This window comes from Mastomys coucha, unplaced genomic scaffold (genome assembly GCF_008632895.1).
Source record: "Mastomys coucha isolate ucsf_1 unplaced genomic scaffold, UCSF_Mcou_1 pScaffold14, whole genome shotgun sequence".
Taxonomy (NCBI): domain Eukaryota; kingdom Metazoa; phylum Chordata; class Mammalia; order Rodentia; family Muridae; genus Mastomys; species Mastomys coucha.
Window position 1 is genome coordinate 80029668 of NW_022196896.1, and position 11382 is coordinate 80041049.

Consider the following 11382-nt stretch of genomic DNA (forward strand, 5'->3'; position numbering starts at 1 on the left):
CACATGAACAGGAAAATAACAGCTTTATAGCTCACATGGAGAAGGTTCCAATGGTCTAGAAAGAAAGATATCTATGGTCACAGCCTTCTTTTAAGACAGGAGCACTGAGGAAGCTGCAGAGGAAAAAGTTGAGTTTGTAGAGGTTAAGTTACAATGTTTAAGGAAAGGCACTGGTACCTGAAAGCACACACTGAAACAGTCACTGCTATGAAGAAGTTACAGTTACCCAGAAGCTGTAATAGTGGAACTAGTGAAGGTGGCCACACTAAAAGGCCGAATTTTGAATATAAGAAAAATAGTTTTTTGTCATCTAAGACTTTCACAGTTATAAAGAAAAACCCAGTGCCAAGATTAACCTACAAAGAGCAAGCCAACTTCTTCTGTCAGAGACTGACTCTAAGTTGAAACCAGTACCTATTTACTGTAAAAGTAACTTTTACTCATCAGATTTAATTATCTCAGAGGCTTACTGGTGAATAAGCTCACCCTTGCTAGCTCTTTCTGAACTCTGGCTGGATGGTTCCACTCAGCTATTGCTCTGCTTGACCTCAAACCAACTCTGGTAATCTGTTCTAATCTTCTGACTCCTCATTCTCTGGCTTCACCTGTGTCTGACACACAGAGCTACCAGAGATGGTGATTATGATTCCTCTGATAACTCAGAGCCAAGTAAACCAGAAACCTGGGAAGAAATCACCATTCTAGGTGTCATTAAAAGGCATTTGTGACTCACAAGAAGAGATCAAAAAACATGAACATTATCATGTGCTTCAGAGAAATGTTTCCAACCTGGGTGGATGACTTTGAATGGGTTCCAAACTTGAATGAGGAAGTAGCAGATGCAGGGGAGATAGTGAGAGACCTAGATCCTGAAGCTGTGGCAGGATGGCACCAATTTCTTGACAGCAGACATTTTAACAAATTAGGATGAGCAACAACGTAGCTTCCTGAGAGGTAGCCTGCTCCCTGTGAAGATGCTGTAACCACTAACCAAAGACAGGGAGTTTTCACTGTTATATCAAATTAGCAGAAATGGTGGCAGATTTGACATGACTGACTCCAATTTAGAAAACTCTACTGTGGGTAAAAAGCAAAATGCCATACCAACAAGCCAAGCAGTACTACATGCTGTAGAGGGATTTTTTGTAAATAGCGCCTTCATTGCTGCTTTATTGTAAAGAATTCCTTTAGGAACCACAGCCTTCAGCGGCCACCAAGCCACTGGCCAGCAGGTACCATCAATGTGGAGAGCTTCACCAGCGAAACAGTGAGACCAAGAGGCTCTTTAGCATTGCTGGGCAGCAAAAGACTTTTTATTTTTTTGGTACTTTTCTTTTAACTTCTTGTTTTTCATGAATTGCAACACATTCTTTTTAAACTTGTATTCCTCTTTAAATTAGCTTTTAAGTTAGTTTACAAAGTAATAGGTTTCATCCATCGAACTGAGTACAGGGTCCCCAGTGAAGGAGTTGGAGAAAGGACCAATGGAGCTGAGGGGTTTGCAGCCCCTAAGGACGAACAACAATATGAACTAAGTAGTACCCTCAGAGCTCCCAGGGTCTCAACCACCAACCAAGGACTGCACATGGAGGGGTCTGATTGTTCAGGCAGCATGTGTATAGTAGAGGATTGCAAATTCAATCATCAATAGGAGGAGAGGAGCTCGGCCCTGTGAAAGTTTTGTGTCCCAGTGTAGGGGAATGCCAGGGCCAGAAAGTGGGAGAGGGCGGGGTGGCAGGCATGGGGAAGTGGGAGGCAACAGGGGTTTGTTTTTGTTGTTTTTGTTTGTTTCTTTGTTTTTTGGAGGGGAAACTGGGAATGGAGAAATTTACATGTAAATAAAGAAAATTTAAAAAAAAGTAATAGGTTTCATTGTGGCATTTTCATATATATAAGTCATCATTCTTTTTCTAACTCCCCACCCTCTTCCATGCCTTCTACCACTTCTTGCTAGTCTCGTTCTTCTTCAAATAGTCTTCCTTTCTGCTCCCATGCCACAAAGATTTTATTATCCTATCTTCTCCTCTTATAATCTCTGCATACACACACACACTCACATGTACACACACACTCTCACATGCACACACAATACACATTTCATATAGAGGACAAAGCACAAGTAATTGTCTTTCTGAGCATGGCTTATTTTGCTTAACATAATGATCTCCAGGTTCTATTCCCCCCTTTTTTTTCCTGAAAAAAAAAATGTCATGATTTAATTTTTCTTCACAGTTGAACAAAATTACATTGTGCATAGTAATGTCCCTAAGATAAACGTTGCTCTTTCATCCTCCAGACTGTTCTGTCTCACCAACAGACTACAGACGTGCGCATGACTTGCCTATGCACTGGGAAGCTAAAAACGCCATGATCCCTTCAAAAACATGAAAATATAAGTGGGACTTGTTGAGAAGACAAAAGGCATCAACAGAAATGGGAAGGGCATGAGAGGTTAATGAAAAATACAACCAAAGCACATTATAATATGTATTAAGATCTTATAATAAAATTCATTATATATAATTAATTAATATGTGCTAATACAACTTCTGATATTTGTAACCTGATTTATTATAATTTTTGTGTATAGTGGTCTAAAACAGAACCCGAGATATATCTGTGTCATGCATGTAGCAAGTTAGAAGACAGATACCACAAAAGGGACAGCAGGAACATGAGGTACCAAAACAAAAAAGGCAATTCCATGTAAAATAAAGTGCTTTGTGTGTACCTCTTCATAAGGGTGATAGGTGAGCTGACTCCAAGGATGCAAGGTGTTTCTCTGGAGATATTTACAAAAAAATGTTTCAGGGAAAGAGTTTTAATGACTTAACAGCTCAAAGGAAGAATTCTATGAGGGATAGAAAGAGGAGGAGGAAGAGGGAGAGGAGAGTGAGAAAGAAAAGAGAGGTGCAGGAAGAAAAGGGAGGAGGAGGGAGGAAGAGAGGGGAGGAGGAAGAAAGGAGAGAATGAGGAAGAAGAGAGGCACAGGAGGAAAGGGGAGGAAGAGGAATGAGGGGGAGGAAAGGTGAAGAGCAGGGAGGAGGAAGGAGCCAGGAAAGGGAAGGGAAGGGGAGAGGAGGGCAAGAGAGGAGAAGGGAGGAAAAAGGAGGAAAAAGGAGGAGGGTGGGAGCCAATGAAGTTAGAAGAGAACAGGCAAAGTACGCGTTCTCTGTCCTTACCAAAAGGTAAAGGCATGGCACAGCCTATCCAGATTTCCCACTCAGTTCAAGAACCCCTGACATGGACTGCGCTTCTCCCAGACACTGAGCATACTTAACCTAGTAAGACCATGCTACTTTTCAAGAACAGAGGCCCAAAGTTTAGAAGCTGACTTGTTCTGAGTATCTTATTGAATGAATTGGCAAATGTAGTAACCCTGTTTTCATGCCTCAACCCCCAGACTCACACTGTCTGTGTCGTAAGCCATATATTTGGCATTAGTAAGAGCCATATCCCTTAAAACACATTCATACGCACGGACTGTCATCTTCCCTCGGCACAGCAAATAAATGAGTGTTTCTACTTCTGTGAGCCATTCTGCTTCTTATGAGGTCAATGCTCATAGTAGGACCTATAAATCTCATGAGTGTCAGTCAATTGCCTCATTTCCCTTGTAATGTGAGTTCCTTGGGAGAAGCAATGTTGTGTGGAAGGAGCAAAGAGGAGTAAGTCAGGCAGGAAGTCAATGAGTGACAGTGCTCCAAGACGCTTGGCATGCAAAAAAGGCAAGAGCTATCTGCTGCAATCACTGTTCTCCTCCATGCTGAGAAAAGCCAGTGTGTTCACCTCCTTCTTCAGGGCTGCACGGCCCCTGCAGGTGGGGTGATCTCTCTGAAGATGTTATGCTAACATCTTCTATTGGAAGCTGGGATAGTCATGCTGGCTAGTAGGCTCCTTTGGGGTAAGCCTTTACACAGCCCCCAATGCTGCCACTGGGATTTCTTTGCTCTTTGTCTGGATTAACCACATATATGCTCCATGAGAAGAGTTTTAGATTTTGCTTATCCTGCATTGATTATGAGCTCCCTTGACCCTCAAAGGTTCTCCAGGCTGGATAATATATTACACAGTCACTTTATTTCATAGCTCACTGTGCACACACTGGATGATGCTAGCTGACATTCAGAAAATATGTCAACTGGTCAACTAGATAATTGAAAATACGTCAACTGGTCAACTGGATAATTACATACGTCCTTTTGTAGTTGTTCTTTTTACTAAGTATTCATTTAGAATGTGAGTAAGCTCACATCATAGTCTGGTCCGTGAGTCCTTAGATACCTCCTCCTCCTCAAACTTCCTTGATATAAATCTTTTCAGTCTTGTTTCTTCTAAACAAGTATGTTATTGACCATGATCTTTTGGGATACACTTTGTGGAGGTATGTCTCTGTATATTCAATTGTTAATTCTGCCTGGCAAGGAGCTAAATACTAGTCAGATCTTGGTATTGTTATTGCTATGGCCCATTACCAGTCTCATATTTTATAAATATTTGTTCCTTCCTCACATACCTAAGGCAATCTAGAATTGTATCTGATTGGCTTTAATAAAGAGTTGAAGGTCAATAGGTGGGCAGGAAGTGGAAAGTGGAGCTTCCAGGCAGAGATAGGGACTCTGGGAGAAGAACTGAAAGGTGGGAGGTTTAGCTAGCAGACAGAATAGATGGACTAGAGCAGAGCAGAGAGGGACATCTGGCCATGTGGCAGGACATAGTGACAAGATTGGTAGAGTTAGAGTAGCTGGGAGATTGCCTTAGGTGAAAGGCCTAAGCTTTAAAATATTAAAAGTCTCTGAGTCATTATTTATATAGCTGGTAGGTTCAAGAAAGTCCCATTATAATGATCAATGCGAGGCCACACACTCATTTTTTTGTGCCATCTGTCTTCCAAATAAGGTTTTAAAGTAAATCACTAATAAGCTCAACTAGGTATATTGGGAGGGTCCCCTTCCTACTCTTCTGTAGGCTACACTTAAGTGACTACTTCATAAAGGTACTGGGGTATTTTACTTAAATGTCTGTTGATGTCTAATTTCCCTTAGGTCATATCAAAGATTTTACTCTGGTTTCATCTCACTGAAATAAGACATAGAGGTTGTTTGGTTAACAGGACCACACATGCCTCTTGAAGTCTGATTCACTGCATTCACATCAACACATTTGATCATATCTAAGAGGGTCTTTACTCCCCAGACAAGCATTATTGCAATACATTGCTACACATATTTTCTACAGGGCTCTGCCAAGACTTCTAGTAGGAGTCAGCAGAATTTGAGGTGCTGAGAACCATGGGTCAGTTAAATACACTCACATATCTGCCCTTTCAGCTCTCACTATCCTCCTTTTTCTCAAAGAATAACCGCATATCCCAGAACAAGTCCAGAAAGACCATATAATTATAATCAAAGTCAGCAAGTCACTGGATTTTGGAATATGTCTCAGAAAAGCAATTACAGATGCTCTTAATCTTTGAAAACATCTTAAGGAGAGAATTTAAAATATTAAATTATGGCATTTCATTACATCTCTAGTGCTTAAAAAAATCATTTCTTTTGTGGATTTGGTTTAATGTTTATATTATGGGACCCCAAATTGGATGAGAATGCCACATGTAAGACATTGTGGGTCTCTGTCCCCACTTGGTTCTAATTGGTAAATAAAGTTGTAGACAGCCAGTGCCTGGGCAAGGAGAGAGTTGGGACTTAAAATATCCCAGGCAAGGGGACCCAGGGAAGAAAAAGGATTTAGTACCACTATGCCAGGGAAGCAGAAGGATCAGGCTTGAAAGCCACAGAAGAGAAAGCATACAATCATGTAAGAGCTGGGGAAGAAGCTGCCCCAGGTCCTCTCCCCGACTTTGGGTCTAGGTTGGCAGAGATGGAATATGGATTTTTAGTAATAGTTCAGGAATATTGGGAGGGAGGCGCTAGCAACGTGGAAGTTTTGGAGTAGCCCATTGAGCCTATTAAGGCATATTAAATATATGGTTGTGTGTGTGTGTGTGTGTGTGTGTGTGTGTGTTTGTTATTAATTCGTTAATCCTTTTTTACAGTCCAGTCTTTATCCCCCTCCCAGTCCACCCTCTGACTGTTCATCATCCCATACCTACTCTCCCCCACTCCCACCCCTGTCTCAAAAAGGATGTCCCTACCCCCATTCCACCAGACCTCCATACTCCCTGGAGCCTCAAGTCTCTCAAGGGTTAGGTGCATCTTCTCCGACTGAGTCCAGACCAGGCTGTCCTCTGCTATATATGTGTTGAGGGCTTCATATCAGCTGGTGTATGCTGCCTGGTTGGTGGCTCAGTATCTTTTAATGAGGAACCATTGTTGCCAGGACTGCCACAACTACCACTGTTGCCACTACCACCATCGCCACCAAGGAGATTAAAGCAGATTAGCCAACTACAGCAACAGGTGGTGACCAAAGTGGGGCTCAAACTCATTATTAAAAATTAGGGATTCTCGAATGTGTCATGATGCTAGATTAGGTGGTGAGGAGAATTGGGTTCTTAACAGAGCTTTGGGTATTGCCAGAGCTACATGATTCCTCTCCAAGCCATGCAAGTTTGGTGCTAAGACAAAAGGCATGCTAAATTGGCACACATAATTCTGGGGTTTGTGGCTTGAGACTAGGACACACCCAGGCCAATCAAAGGATGTGGGCAGCGGGCTAAGGATTCAGCCATATGTTCTATCTTGCTCTGGGCTACTGGGAAGAGCTTAAGCCACAGATGCTGAGAGCTCCTGCTGAGATAAGACAGGTTGAAGAGAATAGGCCTAAATAATAAGATAAGAATATCAAAGAAATTATATTATTTTAAGGCTAGAAAGTTATATCTGGTAATAGGCTCATACAGAAATATAGAAGAAATTTTTATTGAACTTAAATACATAGGAAAGGATGTTAATTCAAGTTATATAAAGGGAAAGGACACACACACACACACAAACATATATATGTATGTACATATATTTACCCATGGAGATATTAATCTCCATAGAAGGAAGAATTTAAGTATACATAGATGAATAAATAAATTTAGGCCTTGATCTCACTATTAAAAATTAATCATGTAAGAACAAGAGAGGGGATAATGGAGGAACACTGTCTCAATGGGTAATGGCAATTGTTTAGATTACTTTAATGGTTTTGAATTTTTTTAATTATCACAATGTGTGTGGTTGTAAGTTTGGTGGTTATGATATTAAAAATCCTCTGGGAAAGAGGTCAAAAGAGAACAGGCCTGAAGAGAAAGGAGGCTGCTAAATTGAATCAATCTATACCTTTGATGATTTTAGGTTACTAGACCAAGGACATGCTATTTTGGGAAAGAGGCTCTGTGTTTATGTTAATAGGAGAGTAGAGGAGGCTTGGACCACTTTCAGAGTGATAGAGAGCAGATATGACAGGGGAAGACCTCCTGAAGATCTTGATTACAGAAGAGGAAAAATTTGAGACAATCAAACAGGACAGGTGACTTGATTTGCTGATTCCTCAACATAGGAACAGCCCAGTAGCTGGCTTAGACGTAAACACGTCTCTAGCCAAAACTTCAGCTAAAATTCGACAATAAATCTTGTGGGTTATGGAATCCTTAAGATTCTTCATATGGCATGAATGAAGATCTATTACAATTGGTTATTGATCAAATTAATTCATAAAACGGAGAGTTGTCTTTCACCTGCTCAAAGGAGGAGCAAAAATTTTATCCTTAACTGACCTGTGCACTTTGCACAACCCATACGAATATCTTAATTATACTAAAATTTTGGTTGTGAGATTCATATATTGTACAATGTACAGGTCTGACAAGAGTCATCCACTGGGATGCTGAAATGACCTGCTGTTCCAGAGTTCCAGCCCCCTGCTTCCTGATGCTGTCCAGAGACTTGCTTCAGGGTCATTCATGATTCTACCTAAGCAGTAAGCCGTCCCTAGCACTCTGAGCTTTGGTCCTAGACTAGGGCTATGCTGGCCTGTGTGTGACCAAGTTGGATAGTATTGTTGGCCCTGGATGTGACATGGAAACCTGAGGCTGGTTCATCCATGGTGATTCTGTGTGAGGTCAGTCTTATAATCTCTGATAACGGACTGGATCATAGATAAGAATACGGACTTGAGGTCTTATACCCCTAGGAAGAATCTTGTAAGAATAAACTAACTGTTCTACTAGTTCATCAGGACAACACACACTTGATACACATCCAACTTTGGAGCATCCTCCAGTCCTCAAACAGTGACCACATACCAGCAGCAGATGTCTGAACAACCTGGACCCAGGTGGCAGCCAGCACTAACAAGGGATGTGACTAATGTCTCAGAAGCAGGCAAGCTGCCTGTCTAGAGGTTCTGGAATGACAAGATGCAAAGCCAGGAAGATGAAGTAGATCTGTTCTTCTCCAATGCCCAGGTGACATCACACACCAACAGGTACTGACACTTTTAAGAAATTTCCTTCTCACATAACAGTCAATAGGAGATGCCAGAAACTGACCATACAACCATTGCTATGGGTGACTGGTGTGCTAATGGAGAGCTTTTAAAAGCTGCTTTAAGGAAACTCAATGAGATTCAGGAAAATAGAGGAGCAATTCAGGTCTATTACAAAGAAACTTTGAAAAGAGATGAAAGCAATTTATAAAACTCAAACTAAAATCTAGTTGAAAGTAGAACTGGCCAAATTTAAAATGTGGTAAAAAGGTATCAAGAGCAGCTAGGCCTCCCTAGAGGAACATTAGACAGTGGGAAGAAAAGTTATGTCAAACTCCAGCTGGAGGGAAAGCAGAGAGAATGAAGAGGAATGAAGAAAACTTACAGGAACTGTGGGCCTGTGTTAAAAGAGCAAATGTTTGGGCTACTAGGGTTAAAAGGAAAACTTGAGAATGACAATGGAGTACAAAGTTTATTAAGAGTAAAAAAGGAGACAAACATAAAGAAGGATACAAATATCAGCTGCAGGGAGGTTAAAATGGCATCAGATCAGTTGAACTTAAGGGTATCCCACACCTCATGTCAAGCTCTAAAAAGGCAATAATGAAGCACATTCTCAGGGGAGGGAAGAAGAAGAAATCAGGAGCCTGATGCACCAGACACTGGCTTCTCAGTGGAAGTCAGGCAGAGTCAAGAGACAATGGAATGAGAGTCTCAAACACTAAAGGAGAAAACCTGCCATGCAAAACTCTCCCTTCAGGAAAAAGGAGGGATAAAGCCAACCCCAGACAAACAGAAGCTGTGAGAATAGGTCCTCACTACACATCTCCTACAGGAAACTTCAAGAGACATTAACACACCGTGAGAAAGCATAGGAAAGTGTACAAGTAACAGACGAGAGTAATCACAGAGAAAAATCCAGGCGTCTCTTGCACAGTGAGAATGTAAAATCATACGGCCATTATGGAAAACAGTCAGGAAGTCCCTGAGAACTGTTCAAAATAGAAGAAACATGTGATCCAGCCATCCCACTAAGTACACATCGAGCACTGAAGTCGGCATGTTGAACAGACATCTCCACTCCAGCTCACATTACATAGCCAAGAAAGGCAAATAACCAGACATGCACGTGGCTGAACCGAGAGCTTGTTGTTTGTGGTGACGGACTCACGAACACAACACTGCATGTCCTCACTCGTGTGTGGAATCTTAAAACGGTTGACCTCATAGAAGTTGAGATTAGACTAGTGACTACCAGAAGCTGAGGAGACCAGAGGAGGAGAAAGGCTTAGGGAAGGTTTGACATATAGTGCACTGCAGTAAGGCACGAGTGCGCAACTAAACAGTAGTAACAAGATAAAAATAAACTGTAATGCTTCAAACGGTCAGAAGAAGTGGCTTGGAAAGCTTCCTCATAAAGAAATAATGGGTATTTAGGGAGATGGATATCCCTGAACATCCTTGATAAAAGGATGTTCGTCTTATGACTCACCTGCAAAAGGAACAGCCAGTTTGTCAGTGAGCCACCCCAGGGGTGCTCTTTCTCTGCGTACCCCACTCCCCCTAATCCCTGATGCTCTCCTCTGCTCTCTATGTCTTCACCTTGTCCTTGTCCTCACGCTAGATCACAAGCCTTTGAATGACAGAAGCAGCGTGGGGATCTACGCTGTGCGGAGGAGAGGTCCGAGCAGAACATGAGCCCTCACAGACAGAATTGTACTAATAACCAAAACCAACTGGAAATTTCTGCAGTGAAAGATCTTTGGGTGAGGTAGGTCAGTGTATTTAGTGAGAAAAAAAAACATAAAACTACGTCATGTATACACATTGGCCATTGTATGGATAAGAGACCAAGCTGTCAATCAAGCCTATCACACTAGCAGTAGTAGTGATGTTCTGTTCTCAACATCTGGAATTGTGTCACGGAAAAGTTCACCTCATAGAGAACCCTTCTGAGGACCCCTAGGATGAAAGTGAAAACTTCTTGTACTAGGCAATTAATGCACTGGCTTCTGCCACACAGACCCATCTTATTGGGGTTCTTGAGAGAATATGGCCACACACTTATCTTCAAAGCTTTGGAGACTGCGCACAAGACCTCCTGTGGATACTAACATTGAAAGTGAGAATACACAAGGCAGTTAGGGGAGACAATTTTGCTGTGCAGAAATCACTAAGGAACTGCCACAAAAACAAACAGCAATAACAATAAAACCCAAACCCATTTGCTTGGGAGTTAGCACGTGAGCTTTTACTTCTTGAGTCTCATAGTTCTATAAGGCCAGAGCCAACCCTTCCCTCTTTACTCAGGCCAAGCACAGCTGTTCCTTCATAGACACTGAACAATGTGCAAAACTTTTTAGAAATCTGGGACTTTTAAGAATATTTTCATCAAATATCAGAAGCAAGGGGTTTGGGGTTTTGTTTGTTTGTTTGTTTTTCCCCAGGAGAGGTAGTATGTGCCTTTAATGGCAGCACTCTGGAGACAGGAGCAAATGCAACTCTGTAAGTTCGAGGTCAGCCTGGCAGCAAGTTCCAGATCAAATAGGGCTACAAAATGAGACTCTGCAACTATACATATGTGTGTGTGTTGTAGTATATATAATATGTATACAATATACAATATAGAACATAGAATATAGAATATATACACACACATAGTGTATATATAGTATACCAATGAGATGAATATATCTACTTTTGTGTCTACTTTTGAGGGAAACAACAAAAATTCTCCTTAAACATTTTCTTATTTATTTATTTTGATTATTTTGAGATAGGGTTTCCCTGTGTATCCCTGTATCCCTGGCTGTCCTAGAACTCACTCTGTAGACCAAGTTGGCCTCAAACTCTGAGATCTGCCTGCCTTTGCCTTTGCCTCTGCCTCTGCCTCTCTCTGCCTCTCTCTGCCCCTCTCTCTCTGCCCCTCTCTCTCTGCCCCTCTCT

The 11382-nt window shown here is 41.6% G+C and overlaps 1 protein-coding gene and 1 long non-coding RNA gene across 5 annotated transcripts in view; one reads left to right on the forward strand and one right to left on the reverse strand.

The window, feature by feature from the left end:
* The window catches only part of LOC116088421, a 20066-nt gene extending 17520 nt beyond the window's left edge, over positions 1-2546 (forward strand). The window contains exon 5 of the long non-coding RNA XR_004117879.1: positions 2297-2546. This is a non-coding gene — a long non-coding RNA (uncharacterized LOC116088421). The remainder of the gene's footprint in view (positions 1-2296) is intronic.
* Dnah7 (dynein axonemal heavy chain 7) overlaps positions 1-11382 on the reverse strand; it is a 254194-nt gene that overhangs the window by 177119 nt on the left and 65693 nt on the right. The gene's annotated exons all lie outside the window — the stretch shown is intronic.